This window comes from Triticum dicoccoides, chromosome 5B (assembly GCF_002162155.2).
Source record: "Triticum dicoccoides isolate Atlit2015 ecotype Zavitan chromosome 5B, WEW_v2.0, whole genome shotgun sequence".
Classification (NCBI taxonomy): domain Eukaryota; kingdom Viridiplantae; phylum Streptophyta; class Magnoliopsida; order Poales; family Poaceae; genus Triticum; species Triticum dicoccoides.
Window position 1 is genome coordinate 549,755,033 of NC_041389.1, and position 20,672 is coordinate 549,775,704.

Here is a 20,672-nt window from a genome sequence, read left to right on the forward strand (position 1 = left end):
CAGGGACAACTTAGTCATTACTAAAGAGAAATAACAAAATGATGTTTTTATGACAAATTAATTTAGTTTGGACAAAGTGCATGCATTTGTTTGGTGACACATTTCCTCTTTTCAATTACAGCAACGTAGACAAGCTATAAGAGTTTAAATATTACTCGCTCTTTCCCAAAATAAGTGTCTCAAACTTAGTACAACTTTGCACTGAAGTTAGTATAAAGTTGAGACACTTATTTTGAGACGGAGGAAGTATATCTTTGCTTAGTTGGAGGAGAAAGAAGATGAGAGAGAGGGAAGAGGGATGTAGATTAACAGTCAGCTATAGCACGGGCTTCAATACACTTTGTGAGGTTGTTACGGTTTTTTCGGGTGCCTACAGCAGGCAAAGCCTGAACTCTCTTTCTTTTTGTGTTAACATCATTCATTTACAAAGGAAGCGGAAGAGAGTAGAAAATTAACTAAACTAATTTACATCAATGCCGGATAACATGAGTCTCCAATCAAACAGAATCTGCTTATGGTCTTTCTTATTGCATCTACTAGACCAGAGAAGAGTGTCATTCCAAGCACGATGGTGAACGGTACTGAGGGATTCATCTTTGTTCATGAACAATTTTGCGTTTCTTCGTTTCCAGAGACTCCAAAGTAGGGAAATGATGCTAGTGTTCTGAATCTTGCATGAAGGACGATTATCATGCAAATCTTAAATAGATATAGTCATGTCCGGGTTGATGCGCAGGCTGTTACTAGACCGTATGGGCTATTTCACATTGAGGAAGCATGTGTGAAGTCAATTCAACTTTGGGACAGAACGAACAAGTGTCAGAAGTTGTCAGACCCCTACGACATGTGCGCTTATTAGGAACAGCCAGTCAGAGAAACAACATGCTTCGGTTACTTGCTTAGTTATCGCCCCATATAAATCATGCGAAACATGTCATCTGGCTTTGATGCAAAAGCCTCTTCATATGTGTAAGCGACAATTAGGTTCTTGTCATTTAGCTTGCAAGTTCGATTATCTGGTACCTGTGGCAACAAGTTAACCATGGCTAACAAGGCGCTCACAGATTGCAGTTCAATCGTAACAACGTTGGATAGTCGTTGTTGAAGCGAAAGACTTAGGTCCGTTAGGCCGTGAAGAGAAAAGACTGAGGCGTTTGGCTTAGGAGCTCCTTTACGATGATTCGAAAGTTAGGACATATGTCAATCTAGGCGGCATGACTAGCAGTAGCAGCAGCCGCCGCCGCCGCCGCCGTCACTCATTGCCATTGTCGACGCGGGTATAGGGTGACATGACCGCTTCCGGCAGCAATAGTCGACACCGACCATCCTCAATGTAGCCGGCAGTGGCGCATCCGCTCGAAGATGACAACCTCCTTGAAAAGATCATTTTCTATCTCTTCCTACATCACCCTACCATGTGCACGCCACATGTGTCGTCAAGAGCTGGCAAGCCATCACCAATAACCAGAGTATTCGTGAAAGGTTTCACATACACCACGGTATGCCTCCCCTCCTCGGCATTCTCTGTGGCTGTAGGCATGGGCCGCAGAGAGTCTCTTTCAGATCCACAAAGGATGGAGATGCATGATGCATGTCAATCACTTCTGCTTGTGAGAGGACAATGACTGTTTCCATCGGTGGGAACTGGTGGACTACCACCACAAGGTCATACTCTTTGATGACGGGGTGAATTCTGGGTGCATCATATGGGACCCTGTTGGTGAAACATGCGAGGCCATCACATATCCTCTGGAGTTCCTGCTTCCAAATATTTTGTACCGCCATTGGGCGGTGCTCTATACCAATGACAAAGAGGGCCACATGCATGGCTGTTGCCACTGTAGTCCAAGGAAAGTTGTTTTGACGGCCACCTACAAGCATAAGGGTCAGCAATTGGTCATTGCAAGTGCTTACTGCTCCTGAAGTAGGTTTGGCGTCATATACAAAAATGCTCCATCTGTGGGTTTTGCTGGAATTGTTGGTCATCCCAGTACACTTACTGGTAATACCCTTCATTTGTTGCTTGATTCCACCTATCATCCGTAATACATCAATTTGATCTGTACAATCAATGTCTAGTTGTGATTCACTTGGAGATCCAAAGTCCTCATAGTATCAGTCTCATCCATTCGAAGGAAATTGATGACGGTCTTGCCTTGGCTAATCTGAGCTTCCCGCGCAACGACCCCTTCTTACAAATGTGCGAGAAGAGGGACGGTCCTAATGGTGTTGTCAGATGGGTCTTAAGAGTAGGCAAGTAGTGCAGCTGCTTGAATTGGCGTCTACGCCGAAAAATAACAATTCATCCATGATGCGCTACACTGAGGATGCACATACAATTTTCTTGCGGGTAGGCTTAGAGGTCCATATGGTTGAGCTAAAGACAATGCGGCACAAAGACATTTATACTGAACGTAATGATGAATGCACATATCATCCTTCGATGAGCTTCTATTCTAAAGTTGAAGGTAACTACTTCATCTCTAAATTGCAGCACTCAGAGATTGTTACCCTCAACTTTAGAATGCAAGCTCATCAAAGAATGATATGTGTAGTCGTCATTACGTTCAGTATAAATGTCCTTTTGCTGCATTGTCTTCAGCTAAACCATATGAACCCCTAAGCCCACCCCCAAGAAAATCATATGTGCATCCTCGGCGTAGGGCACTATGTATGATTTGTTCCTTGCCGACGCAGATGCCAATTCAAGCAACTCCACTACTGGCCTATTCCTTGCCAACAACATTAGGATCGTCCGTCTTCTCCCAGATTTTTAATATGGAGAGGTCCTTGTGGGAAACTGCACATTACCCAATTCAAGACCGTCATCAATTTCCTTTGAATGGACAAAAATGACACTATGAGGCCTCTAGATCTCTAAGTGAATCACATCTAGAGATTGGCTTTCCAGATCAAATTGAATGTAATACTGATAATAAGAGGCACGAAGTAACCAATGGAGGGTATTACCAACAAGTGTACTGGGACGACCAGCCATTCCAGCAAGACTCACAAATGGAGCATTTTTGTATACGACATTAAAAGTACTGCTGGAGCAGTAGACAACTTTCCTTGGACTCCAGTAGCAGCAGCCGTGCATGTGGCCCTATTTGTCGTAGGTAAAGAGCACCGTTCAGTGGCAGTAAAATTGTTTGAAATCTGGAACTCCAGAGAAGAGGTGACGACCAACAGGGTCCCATATGATGCTCCGAGAATTCACCACATTCTCAAAGACTGCGAGACGTGGCGGCAATCCACCAGTTCCCACCGATGGAAGCGGTTATTCTCCTCTTGCAAGGAGAAGTGATTGGCAGACATCCTGCATCTCCCTTCCTCGATGGATCCAGAAGAGACTCTCCATGGCCCATGCGTGTAGCCACAGAGAATGCCGAGGAGGGGAGGCCTACCTTTCTTGATGCAAAACCTTTCATGGAAACTTTGGTTGTTGATGATGGTTTGCCAGCGCTTGACGACACAAGTAGCATGCACGCTGAAGAGCGGTTGCAGGGAGAGACGATGAAGAATCTTTTCATGGAGGTTGTGATCTTTGAGCAGGTGCACCATTGCCAGCGGCGTTGAGAGCCAGTGGCGACTGTTGCTGCTGGGGAGGTCATGTCACCTTGCGCCCGTGCCGGCAACACGAGTGCTGGCGGTGGTTGTTGCTGCCGGTCATGTCGCCCGATTTGTTTGATTGGCTTTTTGTGAATTTCATATGGTGTTTGTACTGGGTGTGTAGAGCACAGGTTCCTCGGCCATGCTGGGCAGCTTCGCTGACAGACTAATTATAGTCCTCTTCCCTATATGACATGGACTAAAACTACTAAGTTACCACTAGCAGGTATATGCTTTGCTCAAATGTTAGTAGATTCCGTAATCCCTCAGTTTCGTATGGACATTTTCATTAGTACAAAGTTAGTGGATCAAGGAGTATCATTTCGACAGCCGAACTATTTAGCTTGAGTGAAGAAAGTTGGGTTTGTAATCATTTGTAGAACTAGATGATACCCCACACATTGCAGCAGGACTTTCTTTCTTCCATGAGCATATAAAATTGTCATTTCTCAATTTCTGCATACCGTGGTATCCAGTGAAAATGGGGCTTGAAGATATTCTGGCAAGTAGATCCGCATAATCTGTAAGGACGTATCAAAACAGTTTGGTGTTGAGGGAAAAATGGATGCAACCTATGAAATCAAAATTGAACATAATATTCCGCAAGTGAACTTTGTGCAATCCTCGTGACCTTAGTTATCATAAATCTTTATATTTAATTTTGAACAGAAATGGAGAGGTTCCAGTAAAGTTGCTAGGATCAAAATGGGTCGTTTGAATTGTATGTACATATAGATTAATAACGCACTATGATCTCTCCCCCATGGAGACAACATCAAGGTTAAATTGAGAAGTCTTTGGAGCAGGATTGAAAAGGCTGCCTCTTAGTTATTGTTGATGGGAACGCGCGCCCGCAGGTGGGGATGGCTCCTCTCCACCCTCCCCTCCCTCTCCTCCCGCTCTCCTCCGGCAACTCCAACCCCACCCCTGCCCCCTCCTTCCCGGCTCCGGCGACCGCATCCTTCCACGACCCCCATCGTTGGAATGACTCCCCCACTGACAAGGCACTGTGTGCCACCCTCGGCGTGGGCGATGCAATGGGGGAGGACTTTCAAGCGCAAGTATGGAAGTGCCTCTCTGTGCACATCAATCCGCGCCGCCATGAAGCTCCCTGCTTCCTCTCGGTGCACGTCCACCACGACTCTCTCGAACTCGACGAGGATCTCGTGGCAGTCCTCATGCAAGCTTGCCTGGGGGGCAACGCTCCCGCCTTCCAGGTAACCCGCCTTCGGGATCAGCTCTTTCGTATCTCTGTCTCCCACAAACGCATTGTTCAAGCTCTCATCGCCGAGCCCATTCTCACCGGAAAAACCCACTCCATACAGTTTCTTCCTTATCCACCGCCACAATCCTCCTGACACCCAAAGCCAACCGACCAAAGGAAGCTTTTTGACATCGGGGACCGCTTCGGCCACGCTGATGCGTTCCTGCGCTCTCAGCTTCGGTTCGCCCCTATCCCGGAATCGACTTCGAGCTCAATATCCTTGAGCTGTTCTCATCCAAAGTCTTCGAACCGCCTCCGGATGCGGCCACACCCAGCTCTATCATTTTCTTCGTCCACAAAGCGGACTTCATGGTCGATGAAACTCTCGTCGCAACCCTCCTCTCGTTCCGCTTTGGGGGACACGCGAGGTCCATCACCGTTCGCCGTCTCTCCAATGCTGCCTTCGCAGCGCCGGTCTCCTCCAACATCGTCGCAACTCTCATGGCGGCATGCTCCCCTATTGTGGCTCCTCGTATCTTCGCCACCATTACGGTTGCGCCTCGCGGCTCGGCCGCGGCGTCGGCTGGGCGGCCACTGTCGCCGCGTCGCTCATCGCCGGCGGCGCCCTACATCGGCGTCAAAGACCATACTCGCTCCCCTCCGTGCATGTCCTCCATGTAGGTGGGGCCAGACGCCTCCAACGGTCGGCCGCCCGCTGGGCCCACTGCGACTTCAGCTCCACTCTCTCCACAGCGAATGCATGCAAAGGTACGGCCGCTCCGACCAGGCATTTCGTTTAATAAGCTGATTTACTCTAAGTACCACTGCCTTGTCACCTCGCCCAGCACATGCATAACCCACAAACCAACCATCCCTATATGGATTGTGTTTTACTCAAAGTCAGTATGTGCTAATGAAACCCTGATCAATAATGCTCTAGACCACCAATTCTCGTTTCAAAGGGTTTTCCATGCCACCACGGTAGCTCCAAACTTATTTCTAGTGCATGTCTACTCGGACCAGGTCAGGAATGAAGTTCTCCGTGTCGCGCCCATCCTGTTTTCAAATTTTGAACTACAACTATTTGACTCGCTTGACAACGCTACGCAAACAGTGCGTGCAGTACCGCTGCCTGTCGTCTTTGAACCGGACTCACTTGGTCCGTGCGAGACCGTCCTGCCCACCCACCGCACGTCCTGCCTTGGACTGCATCTGTCAACCATATCTCTACCACATGATCTTTCTCTCCTGCAAGCCAAGATTCACGGCACTGTTCAGTGCGTGGAATCCACTACCGATGACCATGTTGACCGCCATGCAATCGATGGCTTGGGACACGTGTGCCACTCACCTGGGTCGGCTGCCCCCGTCGGGTCTCCTCGCTCCCCTCCTCCAGAGGGAAAAAATGACCACCTAGGTGGCTACGCCGTACACTCCGTGCACCAGACCTATATTTTAACCGAGCCGGCCACTATCGACCCCCTTCCACGCCACATATCACATCACACTGATGCAAAGACCCCACTAGAGTCGAACCAGCCGCCCTCCGGTCGGCCGCGCAGCCCCTACGATTCCCTAGGCGCCTCTTCTCGCTCAAATCTATACCCACCATTCTCTGATTCACGGGCCCCACATACGCCCCCCAGCTCCACCACCCAGCATGACAAAAACAACGCTTGCATGCCCACGCATGCGCCCATCATCACGTCTAGTCCACCACCTGCCTCCCCTACCTCCGCCAGCCTACACCCCGCCCAGTCCCCTCAGCTCCGTCCCGCGATCGCCATTAACCAGTCGCACGCCCCTGCCACTACTGCCACCCCTCTGCGTTCTTCGATCTCCACACCGATGCAGGACCCGCGCTCCTACCGGGAGGTTTTGCTGAGCACCACGCCTCGGGTCTCTGCATCCACCAGCCCTCCCCCAGCGGCCTCTTCGGCCTATATATCTCCCTCTCCACTGATAGCAAACCCCAAACACATACACCACCATTACAGCCGCAAGAAGAAGAGTAGATGCTTTCGCTGCCTTGCTAGCGACCACACTATCGCTCACTGCCGCGACCCCGTACGGTGCTCTCGCGGTTGGTGCTCCGGCCACCGGAGCTTCAGGTGCAAAGCCGTCCGCTTCCTTCCGTTCTTCCCTGCTATGCCTCCTTCTCCTCGTATTAACCCCGCTTTTGTGCGGCCTCCTGGCAGCTCAATGGCTCATACGACGAGTACCCACACCACCTCCGGCTCCTCCACCGGTTCCGCGCTCTCCGACGGCGCCCCAATCTGGTTCGGCTCCCACTGTGTTCTTACCAATGACCTGCCACCATTCCGCCTCCCGCTCCTCTTCGGCCCGCGTGCCTCATCCTCATCCCCCCGGCGCCGTCCTTCGCCCCACCACCGCTTCCAGTTTCGGTCAACATGCCCTACGCTGCATCAGGCTCCCCCCTCGTCACCACATATCCCCCTCCTCGTACCTCCCAGTTGCCTCGTTAGGCAAGTGGATAACCTAGCCTACGTGCACCTCGCCACCCCTCTGCACAACCCACTTAGGTTCATTCGCCAAGCCCTCGCCCACCACCGCAACAACACTACGTTCGGCCTCACCTCCTCCGCTCATGGCGCCGGGCGTCTCTCCTTCCCTAACGCGGAGGAGCGCCTCGCGGCCACTGGCCATGGTCCAATCCATTTCCAGGGCAACACTCTCTTCTTCGAACGGCCTGAGCACGCTGACAACAGATCCACAGCCATCTTCATTCACATGGCGGAGATCGAGGCTTTCGATTTCCCTGACGAACTGTGGCTCCCAGAGGGAGTCGACTACTTCTTCTCTCACCTTGGAGATTTCGTCTCCGCCGACCAGCACTGCTTTCAGGGTGACTACTCGAGCATACGCGCTCTGGTTATGGTTGCCCGTGACTTCGTCCTCCCCCCATGCCTCATGGTGAGGCTCCCTGACAACGACGTTGTCATTGTCATGCTTGAGAGCCGTGCGCTCTTCCGTCATGGTTCTCATGCCTCCCCTTTCTCCTCGGAGGATGGTGACGATGGCTCCCTCTCCTCCCTCGCTTCAAACCCTCATCTCTCACCCTCCACCATCTCACAAATCAGAAACAATGCCATGGCCATGTCCCCATTCTCTTGTACACCGGAGTCTCCCTCGGGCCCTCCTCCATCTCCCGTGGACCGGCCTCTAGAAGGCATCCCGATCCTGGCTGTCATGGCCGATGGCATGCCTGTCGCCATGCTGGTTCATGCCCCTTGGGCTCCACCATCTCGCTCAACCTCTCCGGCTAAGGATCGGGCTCGATCTGGCCCTTCTCGTCCTCTGCTTGCCCTGCCAGCTCCACCACCTTCGCCGCCGCTTCCGGCTCCGCCGTCTCCACCTCCCCCTCCACCTGCCCCCACGGCCATCCTCTCGCCGGAACCCACTCATGAGTGCCTTGCCAGGTGTATCAGCAGATGCGCTAAGATGGCGGCCGACTCTGGCATCAAGGCCAGGCGCAGCGCCAGGCTGGCTGAGATCGAACCGCCTATCTACTCCTCAATGACCTCCAGGGCTATGCGTTCCAAGGCTAAGAAGTTGGATCTGGCTGTTGCGTCCAAGGATCTTTCTAACGCTCTGATCCACGCTCGTCTCTGCGACGAGTCTGGGCTCGTCGACGGCTCATCTCACGGCCACGCCTCGCCTGAAGATCTTGCCGTTGTTGCTGCTGCCTGCGGCGCATCGCCAGAGGAGGTTGCGGATCTTGCTTCGGGCTCTGGTGACCTGGGATCGCCATGATCTGCTATCCGTTCTGTGGCCACGCGTGTGGCGGCCAATCATGGACATGTATCCGGTGTCTAGCACCACTCGGTAGTTGCTATGTTAGAAAGACCCGATCCGTTAGTGTGCTCACGCCTACTTCTGTCAGTTTATCGTACTGTAACTTGACACGATTTGGTTGTCGATCGTGTCAATACCCCTATGTAAGGTGCTACCTCAAGTTTCATCTATGAAAAACGCTTCCTACTCGATCGTATCCTGGAATGTACGTGGTTTAGGTGACAATGACAAGTGTGCGAATGTGTTCTTTGAAATCAATAGCTTGCGCCCGTCCATAGCCCTTCTTCAAGAAACCAAGTTACAAAAACCTGACACTATCAAGCTTCGATCGATCCTGCCACGATTCCTTGATTCCAACAATCACCTCGGCGCATCTGGTACTGCGGGCGGCATTCTTTCGGCCACCAACTCCCGATGCTTTTCGCTCATCAACTGCCAACACAACCGCTTCACATCAACCTTAACACTATCATGTCTTGCATGGCCACACAACATCTTCGTTACAAATGTATACGCTCCATCGCAACGTGATCTAAAGATGGCTTTCCTCGACGAACTAAAATTAATTGAACCACCAATACAATCACCTTGGCTCCTAATTGGAGATTTCAACATCACCAGATTCCCCAATGAATGTAACAACAACAACTTTCGAAGATCAGAGGCAGACGCTTTTAACAATACAATTGATCAACTTGCTCTCATTGAACTACCACTCGTAGACAGAGAGTTCACCTGGTCAAATAAAAGGCAGTCTCCTACTCTAATCCGACTAGATAGGGTTCTGATCAACCTAGCTTGGGATGCTATCTTCCCTAACTCTCACTTAACCTCTCTTACTAGGTTTACTTCTAATCACGTACCACTACTTGTCTCAGTATCCACGTCCGTCCCATCTTCCCGCCTTTTTCGATTCGAACGATTCTGGGCCTCATTCCCAAAATGTGCAGATGTGGTACGTGAATGTTGGCAGCCCAACACTGCCCATCAGGGGCCCCCCATGGACCCTGCTACCACCCTAGCTGTTTGCATCAAATCTACAAGATTGGCCCTAAAGTCTTGGGCCAAAAGCTAAAGCCCATCTACCAACGAGAAACTAACTGCAAACTGGCTATCCAGGCCCTTGATTTAAACGAAGAAATCGCTCCACTCCTCCCGCTCGAACAAAAACTTCGGCTAACGCTCTCCAATTTGCTTGAACTGACTATCAAACAAAAGATCTCCTTCTGGAAACAAAAGGGTAAGGTCCGCATGGCCGTGGACGGTGACGAGAACACTAGATTCTTCCATGCTTCGGCAACCCAGCGATCGAGAACAAACAAAATCCCCATGCTTATTCACAACAACGCTGAAGTTTTCCTCCACGAATAAAAATCTCACATTTTGAAAGATTTTTCAACCAATTGATAGGCACCACTAAACATGCTACCTGGAATTTCAGTCTTCTACACCTATACCCCTCACCCCTCCCTCAGCTTTGTAATCTAACGCTGCCATTCTCTCACGAAGAAATCCATCAAGCTTTTCTCTCCATGAACACCAATGCCAGCCCTGGACCAGACGGCTTCGGGCCCATCTTCTTCAGAAAATATTGTCACATCATCAAACCAGCCATCCTACCATTTTTTGCAGCCTTCCAGGATCAAACCGGCTCTCTCGAACGCTTCAACCAAGCCTACATGGTACTTCTACCAAAAACTCAGGCGCCAACTGCTCCTGATGCGTTTAGGCCTATATCCCTCCAGAACTGCACGCCAAAGGCAGTTGCCAAAATCCTCACAAATAGAGTTAAACCTCTCATACCGCTTCTCATTCACTACGATCAGACGGGCTTCCTTCTGTTGGGGAACGTTGCAGAAAATTAAAATTTTTCCTACGGTTTCACCAAGATCCATCTATGAGTTCATCTAAGCAACGAGTCTAGGGAGAGAGTTTGCATCTACATACCACTTGTAGATCGCGTGCGGAAGCTTGCAAGGTGATGATGTAGTCGTACTCGACGTGATCCAAATCACCGATGACCTGCGCCGAACGGACGGCACCTCCGCGTTCAACACACGTACGGAACAGCCACGTCTCCTCCTTCTTAATCCAGCAAGGAAGGGAGGAGAGGTTGAGGGAGATGGCACCAGCAGCAGCACGACGGCGTGGTGTTGATGGAGCTGCAGTACTCCGACAGAGCTTCGCTAAGCACTATGGAGGTGGAGGAGGTGTTGGGGAGGGAGAAGGAGGCAACCAAAGGCCAGGGCGTTCAGGTATGAAGTCCCTCCTCTCCCCCACTATATATAGGGGTGCCAAGGGGGGGTGGCCGGCCCTAGGAGATCCAATCTCCTAGGGGGTGCGGCGGCCAAGGGGGTTTTCCCTCCCCCCAAGGCACCTAGGAGGTGCCTTGCCCTCCTAGGACTCTTGCCCCCCTTGAACCCTAGGCGCATGGGCCTATGTGGGGCTGGTGCCCTTGGCCCATTAGGCCAAGGCGCACCCCCACACAGCCCATGTGGCCCCCCGGGACAGGTGGACCCACCCGGTGGACCCCCGGGACCCTTCCGGTGGTCCCGGTACAATACCGATAACCCCGAAACTTGTCCCGATGCCCGAAACAGGACTTCCCATATATAAATCTTTACCTCCGGACCATTCCGGAACTCCTCGTGACGTCCGGGATCTCATCCGGGACTCCGAACAACATTCAGGTTACTGCATATACATATCCCTATAACCCTAGCGTAACTGAACCATAAGTGTGTAGACCCTACGGGTTCGGGAGACATGCAGACATGACCGAGACTCTCTCAGTCAATAACCATCAGCGGGATCTGGATACCCATGATGGCTCCCACATGCTCCTCGATGTTGTCATCGGATGAACCACTATGTCGAGGATTCGATCAAACCCTGTATGCAATTCCCTTTGTCAATCGGTACGTTACTTGCCCGAGACTCGATCGTCGGTATCCCAATACCTTGTTCAGTCTCGTTACCGGCAAGTCACTTTACTCGTACCGTAATGCATGATCCCGTGTCCAACACCTTGGTCACATTGAGCTCAATATGATGATGCATTACCGAGTGGGCCCAGAGATACCTCTCCGTTATACGGAGTGACAAATCCCAGTCTCGATCCGTGTCAACCCAACAGCTACTTTCGGAGATACCTGTAATGTACCTTTATAGTCACCCAGTTACGTTGTGACGTTTGGTACACCCAAGGCATTCTTATGGTATCCGGGAGTTACACGATCTCATGGTCGAAGGAAGAGATACTTGACACTTGCAAAGCTCTAGCAAAACGAACTACACGATCTGTTATGCTATGCTTAGGATTGGGTCTTGTCCATCACATCATTCTCCTAATGATGTGATCCCGTTATCAACTACATCCAATGTCCATAGTCAGGAAACCATGACTATCTGTTGATCACAACGAGCTGGTCAACTAGAGGCTTACCAGGGACATAGTGTGGTCTAAGTATTCACACGTGTATTACGATTTCCGGATAATACAGTTGTAGCATGAATACAAGACAATTATCATGAACAATGAAATATAATAATACTTTTATTATTGCCTCTAGGGCATATTTCCAACACCTTCATGGCCGTAACATAGCCGAAAACTTCATTTATGCTTCTGACATTCTCAGTATGTGCCACACTCGCAAAGCCCCGACCATGGTTTTTAAGTTGGATTTCAGGAAAGCATTTGATTCCATATGCTGGTCCTCCCTCTTACAAATTCTAATTGCCCGTGGCTTCCCTGCCATCTTCTGTGATTGGGTCCAAAATATCCTCTCCACTGGAAAAACGACTATTCTTTTGAATGGTGTACCAGGGCCATGGATTCAATGTCGATGTGGACTTAGACAAGGGGACCCACTCTCACCGTATCTGTTCATCATCGTCGCGGATGTTCTCCAAAGATTAATCGCCAAAGCCTTTCAAACTAACGTTCTCTGCCACCCTCTACGACCAAATGAACCACCAGTGACACTGCTATACGCGGATGATACCCTCATTATCGTTGCTGCTAGTGATGCAGCCACTCTGATTCTCAAAAAAACCCTCCATGATTTCGCCCTGGCAACGGGGTTGGTAATCAACTATCACAAAACTGCTCTTCTCACAATAGCTGCGGACTCAGCCACACAAAAAAACATTGCTGCTGCTATCGGATGCTCAACATCCTCCTTCCCGCTGGTGTACCTAGGGCTCCCACTATCCCCTACAAAATTACCACTAACGGCTTTCGACCCAATCATTGATAACTTTCAGAAATTCCTCTTTGGATGGGTGGCGCGCCTTCTCTCACGAGGGGCTAGGCTCACCCTCCTGACTGCGGTCCTAGACTCCCTAACTGTTTATTTTATGTCAGTATTCAAGCTACCTAAATCCATCTTAGCAAAACTTGACGCTATTCGGAGAGCTTTCTTCTGGTCTAACGAGTCTACATGCACGGGGGCGAGCTGCCTTGTCGCGTGGAAAAACGTTTGCAAACCCAAAGATACTGGTGGTCTAGGCATTAAAAATCTTGAGATCCAAAACCGCTTCTTGCTTATGAAATTCTCCTCCAAAATTCTGCAAAACCCAAATGTCCCATGGACCCAGTGGTTCAACCAACAGCACCCGCTTGGCATAGCTGCAAAAACTACACGACCTTCCTATCTATGGAAGGTTATCAACAACAACCTACCACTGCTAATTGAGCATTCCTTTGTCATCACATTCAATAGCCTCTCCACCTTCTTCTGGCTAGATAAATGGCTTCTACAGTCACCACTACAAAAAGTTTTCCCCAACCTCTTCTCACACTTCATCGAGTTCTACTTTCCTCCCACTTACTTCTTTCGAGAGAAACTCTTTTTCCAGAAAGCATCCGTTTTTGGCAACAAAGATCTTGCCTTCGGATCTTAAGTAGAAGGTATACCCTATAGTTTCCTTAGGGTATCCTATGAATACGCATTTTTCCGACTTGGGTTCGAGCTTTTCAGGTTGAAGTTTCTTGACATAAGCTTCGCATCCCCAAACTTTTAGAAACGACAGCTTAGGTTTCTTTCCAAACCATAATTCATACGGTGTCGTCTCAACGGATTTAGACGGTGCCCTATTTAAAGTGAATGTAGCTGTCTCTAGAGCGTATCCCCAAAATGATAGCGGTAAATCGGTAAGAGACATCATAGACCGCACCATATCCAATAGAGTGCGATTACGACGTTCGGACACACCGTTTCGCTGAGGTGTTCCAGGCGGCGTGAGCTGTGAAACGATTCCACATTTCTTTAAGTGTGTACCAAATTCGTGACTTAAGTATTCTCCTCCACGATCTGATCGTAAGAATTTTATCTTTCGGTCACGTTGATTCTCCACCTCATTCTAAAATTCCTTGAACTTTTCAAAGGTCTCCGACTTGTGTTTCATTAAGTAGACATACCCATATCTACTCAAGTCATCTGTGAGAGTGAGAACATAACGATATCCTCCGCGAGCCTCAACGCTCATTGGACCGCACACATCGGTATGTATGATTTCCAATAAGTTGGTTGCTCGCTCCATTGTTCCGGAGAACGGAGTCTTGGTCATTTTGCCCAAGAGGCATGGTTCGCACGTGTCAAACGATTCATAATCAAGAGACTCTAAAAGTCCATCGGCATGGAGCTTCTTCATGCGCTTGACACCAATGTGACCAAGGCGGCAGTGCCACAAGTATGTGGGACTATCGTTATCAACTTTAAATCTTTTGGCATCTACACTATGAACATGTGTAATATTACACTCGAGATTCATTAAGAATAAACCATTGACCATCGGAGCATGACCATAAAACATATCTCTCATATAAATCGAACAACCATTATTCTCAGACTTAAATGAGTAGCCATCTCGTATTAAACGAGATCCAGATACAATGTTCATGCTCAAACTTGGCACTAAATAACAATTATTAAGGTTCAAAACTAATCCCGTAGGTAAATGTAGAGGCAGCGTGCCGACGGCGATCACATCGACTCTGGAACCATTCCCGATGCGCATCGTCACCTCGTCCTTCGCCAGTCTCCGTTTATTCCGCAGCTCCTGCTGTGAGTTACAAATATGAGCAACGGCACCGGTATCAAATACCCAGGAGTTACTACGAGTACTGGTAAGGTACACATCAATCACATGTATATCAAATATACCTTTGGGGTTGCCGGCCTTCTTATCCGCTAAGTATTTGGGGCAGTTCCGCTTCCAGTGACCCTTCCCCTTGCAATAAAAGCACTCAGTCTCAGGCTTGGGTCCATTCTTTGACTTCTTCCCGGTAACTGGCTTACCAGGCGCGGCAACATGTTTGCCGTCCTTCTTGAAGTTCTTCTTACCCTTGCCCTTCTTGAACTTAGTGGTCTTATTGACCATCAACACTTGATGTTCTTTCTTGATTTCAGCCTCTGCTGTCTTCAGCATCGAGAACACTTCAGGAATGGTCTTTTCCATTCCCTGCATGTTGTAGTTCATCACAAAGCTCTTGTAGCTTGGTGGGAGCGACTGGAGGATTCTGTCAATGACCGCCTCATCTAGGAGGTTAATGTTCAGCTGGGTCATACGGTTGTGCAACCCAGACATCTTCAGGATGTGCTCACTGACAGAACTGTTTTCCTCCATCTTACAACTGTAGAACTTGTCGGAGACATCATATCTCTCGACCCGGGCATGAGCTTGAAAAACTAGTTTCAGCTCTTCGAACATCTCATATGCTCCGTGATGCTCAAAACGCTTTTGGAGCCCCGGTTCTAAGCTGTAAAGCATGCCGCACTGAACGAGGGAGTAATCATCAGCGCGAGACTGCCAAGCATTCATAATGTCTTGGTTCTCTGGGACGGGAGCGTCACCTAGCGGTCCTTCTAGGACATATTGTTTCCTGGCAGCTATGAGGATGATCCTCAGGTTCCGGACCCAGTCCGTATAGTTGCTGCCATCATGTTTCAGCTTGGTTTTCTCTAGGAACGCGTTGAAGTTCATGTTGACATTAGCGTTGGCCATTGATCTACAAGACATATTTGCAAAGGTTTTAGACTAAGTTCATGATAATAAAGTTCTAATCAAATTATGAACTCCCACTTAGATTAGACATCCCTTTAGTCATCTAAGTGTTACACGATCCGAGTCGACTAGCCCGTGTCCGATCATCACGTGAGACGGACTAGTCATCGTCGGTGAACATTTTCATGTTGATCGTATCTTCCATACGACTCGTGTTCGACCTTTCGGTCTCCGTGTTCCGAGGCCATGTCTGCACATGCTAGGCTCGTCAAGTTAACCCTAAGTGTTTTCGCTGTGTAAAACTGTCTTACACCCGTTGTATGTGAACGTAAGAATCCATCACACCCGATCATCACGTGGTGCTTAGAAACGACGAACTGTAGCAACGGTGCACAGTTAGGGGAGAACACTTCTTGAAATTTTATAAGGGATCATCTTATTTACTACCGTCGTCCTAAGTAAACAAGATGCATAATACATAATAAACATCACATGCAATTATATAGTTGTGACATGATATGGCCAATATCATATAGCTCCATTGATCTTCATCTTCGGGGCTCCGTGATCATCTTGTCATCGGCTTGACACCATGATCTCCATCATCATGATCTCCATCATCGTGTCTTCATGAAGTTGTCACGCCAACGACTACTTCTACTTCTATGACTAACGTTTAGCAATAAAGTAAAGTAGTTTACATGGCGTTATTCAATGACACGCAGGTCATACAAAAAATAATGACAACTCCTATGGCTCCTGCCGGTTGTCATACTCATCGACATGCAAGTCGTGAATCCTATTACAAAGAACATGATCTCATACATCACAATTCATCATTCATCACAACTGCTGGCCATATCACATCACATGATCAATCGCTGCAAAAACAAGTTAGACGTCCTCTAATTGTTGTTGCATCTTTTACGTGGCTGCAATTGGGTGCTAGCAAGAACGTTTTCTTACCTACGAATCACCACAACGTGATTTTGTCAACTTCTATTTACCCTTCATAAGGGCCCTGTTCATCGATTCCGCTCCAACTAAGGTGGGAGAGACAGACACCCGCCAGCCACCTTATGCAACTTGTGCATGTCAGTCGGTGGAACCGGTCTCACGTAAGTGTACGTGTAAGGTTGGTCCGGGCCGCTTCATCCCACAATACCGTTGAGCAAGAAAAGACTAGTAGAGGCAAGTAAGATGACAAAATCCACGCCCACAACAAAGTTGTGTTCTACTCGTGCAAAGAGAACTACGCATAGACCTAGCTCATGATGCCACTGTTGGGGAACGTTGCAGAAAATTAAAATTTTTCCTACGGTTTCACCAAGATCCATCTATGAGTTCATCTAAGCAACGAGTCTAGGGAGAGAGTTTGCATCTACATACCACTTGTAGATCGCGTGTGGAAGCTTGCAAGGTGATGATGTAGTCGTACTCGACGTGATCCAAATCACCGATGACCAGCGCCGAACGGACGGCACCTCCGCGTTCAACACACGTACGGAACAGCCACGTCTCCTCCTTCTTGATCCAGCAAGGAAGGGAGGAGAGGTTGAGGGAGATGGCACCAGCAGCAGCACGACGGCGTGGTGTTGATGGAGCTGCAGTACTCCGGCAGAGCTTCGCTAAGCACTATGGAGGTGGAGGAGGTGTTGGGGAGGGAGAAGGAGGCAACCAAAGGCCAGGGCGTTCAGGTATGAAGTCCCTCCTCTCCCCCACTATATATAGGGGTGCCAAGGGGGGGTGGCCGGCCCTAGGAGATCCAATCTCCTAGGGGGTGCGGCGGCCAAGGGGGTTTTCCCTCCCCCCAAGGCACCTAGGAGGTGCCTTGCCCTCCTAGGACTCTTGCCCCCCTTGAACCCTAGGCGCATGGGCCTATGTGGGGCTGGTGCCCTTGGCCCATTAGGCCAAGGCGCACCCCCACACAGCCCATGTGGCCCCCCGGGACAGGTGGACCCACCCGGTGGACCCCCGGGACCCTTCCGGTGGTCCCGGTACAATACCGATAACCCCGAAACTTGTCCCGATGCCCGAAACAGGACTTCCCATATATAAATCTTTACCTCCGGACCATTCCGGAACTCCTCGTGACGTCCGGGATCTCATCCGGGACTCCGAACAACATTCAGGTTACTGCATATACATATCCCTATAACCCTAGCGTAACTGAACCATAAGTGTGTAGACCCTACGGGTTCGGGAGACATGCAGACATGACCGAGACTCTCTCAGTCAATAACCATCAGCGGGATCTGGATACCCATGATGGCTCCCACATGCTCCTCGATGTTGTCATCGGATGAACCACTATGTCGAGGATTCGATCAAACCCTGTATGCAATTCCCTTTGTCAATCGGTACGTTACTTGCCCGAGACTCGATCGTCGGTATCCCAATACCTTGTTCAGTCTCGTTACCGGCAAGTCACTTTACTCGTACCGTAATGCATGATCCCGTGTCCAACACCTTGGTCACATTGAGCTCAATATGATGATGCATTACCGAGTGGGCCCAGAGATACCTCTCCGTTATACGGAGTGACAAATCCCAGTCTCGATCCGTGTCAACCCAACAGCTACTTTCGGAGATACCTGTAATGTACCTTTATAGTCACCCAGTTACGTTGTGACGTTTGGTACACCCAAGGCATTCTTACGGTATCCGGGAGTTACACGATCTCATGGTCGAAGGAAGAGATACTTGACACTTGCAAAGCTCTAGCAAAACGAACTACACGATCTGTTATGCTATGCTTAGGATTGGGTCTTGTCCATCACATCATTCTCCTAATGATGTGATCCCGTTATCAACTACATCCAATGTCCATAGTCAGGAAACCATGACTATCTGTTGATCACAACGAGCTGGTCAACTAGAGGCTTACCAGGGACATAGTGTGGTCTAAGTATTCACACGTGTATTACGATTTCCGGATAATACAGTTGTAGCATGAATACAAGACAATTATCATGAACAATGAAATATAATAATACTTTTATTATTGCCTCTAGGGCATATTTCCAACACCTTCATGGCCGTAACATAGCCGAAAACTTCATTTATGCTTCTGACATTCTCAGTATGTGCCACACTCGCAAAGCCCCGACCATGGTTTTTAAGTTGGATTTCAGGAAAGCATTTGATTCCATATGCTGGTCCTCCCTCTTACAAATTCTAATTGCCCGTGGCTTCCCTGCCATCTTCTGTGATTGGGTCCAAAATATCCTCTCCACTGGAAAAACGACTATTCTTTTGAATGGTGTACCAGGGCCATGGATTCAATGTCGATGTGGACTTAGACAAGGGGACCCACTCTCACCGTATCTGTTCATCATCGTCGCGGATGTTCTCCAAAGATTAATCGCCAAAGCCTTTCAAACTAACGTTCTCTGCCACCCTCTACGACCAAATGAACCACCGGTGACACTGCTATACGCGGATGATACCCTCATTATCGTTGCTGCTAGTGATGCAGCCACTCTGATTCTCAAAAAAACCCTCCATGATTTCGCCCTGGCAACGGGGTTGGTAATCAACTATCACAAAACTGCTCTTCTCACAATAGCTGCGGACTCAGCCACACAAAAAAACATTGCTGCTGCTATCGGATGCTCAACATCCTCCTTCCCGCTGGTGTACCTAGGGCTCCCACTATCCCCTACAAAATTACCACTAACGGCTTTCGACCCAATCATTGATAACTTTCAGAAATTCCTCTTTGGATGGGTGGCGCGCCTTCTCTCACGAGGGGCTAGGCTCACCCTCCTGACTGCGGTCCTAGACTCCCTAACTGTTTATTTTATGTCAGTATTCAAGCTACCTAAATCCATCTTAGCAAAACTTGACGCTATTCGGAGAGCTTTCTTCTGGTCTAACGAGTCTACATGCACGGGGGCGAGCTGCCTTGTCGCGTGGAAAAACGTTTGCAAACCCAAAGATACTGGTGGTCTAGGCATTAAAAATCTTGAGATCCAAAACCGCTGCTTGCTTATGAAATTCTCCTCCAAAATTCTGCAAAACCCAAATGTCCCATGGACCCAGTGGTTCAACCAACAGCACCCGCTTGGCATAGCTGCAAAAACTACACGACCTTCCTATCTATGGAAGGTTATCAACAACAACCTGCCACTGCTAATTGAGCATTCCTTTGTCATCACATTCAATAGCCTCTCCACCTTCTTCTGGCTAGATAAATGGCTTCTACAGTCACCACTACAAAAAGTTTTCCCCAACCTCTTCTCACACTCCATTGATGACAAGGTTTTAGTGGCTACCGTCCGGCAAACCAGCTTATTGGCGAATCTGCGGAACTGTCTGTCTAATGCTGCTGCTCGCGAGCTGGATAGTGTGTTGTTGTTGTTGCAGGACTTCCAGCAGGTGGACCAACCGGATGAACGGTCTCTCACCCATGGCATGCCGTTCTCAGCCAAGAATGCCTACTCCTCCATTGTTGCTGAAGACTACACCGACCCTCACCATGATCTCGTTTGGGCCTCAAAAGTCCCGATCAAGGTCAAGATCTTCGCATGGCTACTCCTCCGCGATCGGCTGAACACGAAGGCCAACATGCTTCGCAAGCACATTGCACAGTCAGCCGCATGCCCTCTCTGTCAAGACCCTCATGAGGACGCGCTCTACCTCATCTCCACCTGTTCTTATGCTACACAAGTCTGGACCTCCCAGGGTCTGCAAGCTCCAACCTCTATTGATGATCTGCTCCAACACCCACCGCTTCAAGGCCTCAACCCAAACATATGGCCATCGGTCACTCTGACTATCTCTTGGAAACTATGGGACTCAAGAAACGCCCTTGTTTTCAGAAACGAAGACCACTCTCACAGGACCACGCTACGCAACATTGTCGCTGATTTCTCCCTATGGGTTTTTCGGTTCAAAGGTTCAAAAAGAAGGAAGACAATTTATTCGCTAAGCATTGGCTTCACTTCTTATCCTCAGCTATTCCCTAAAAAGCTGATGTTGTAACTTTTCTCTGTTGTAATTCTCGAACTTCCATTGAGTGGTAATA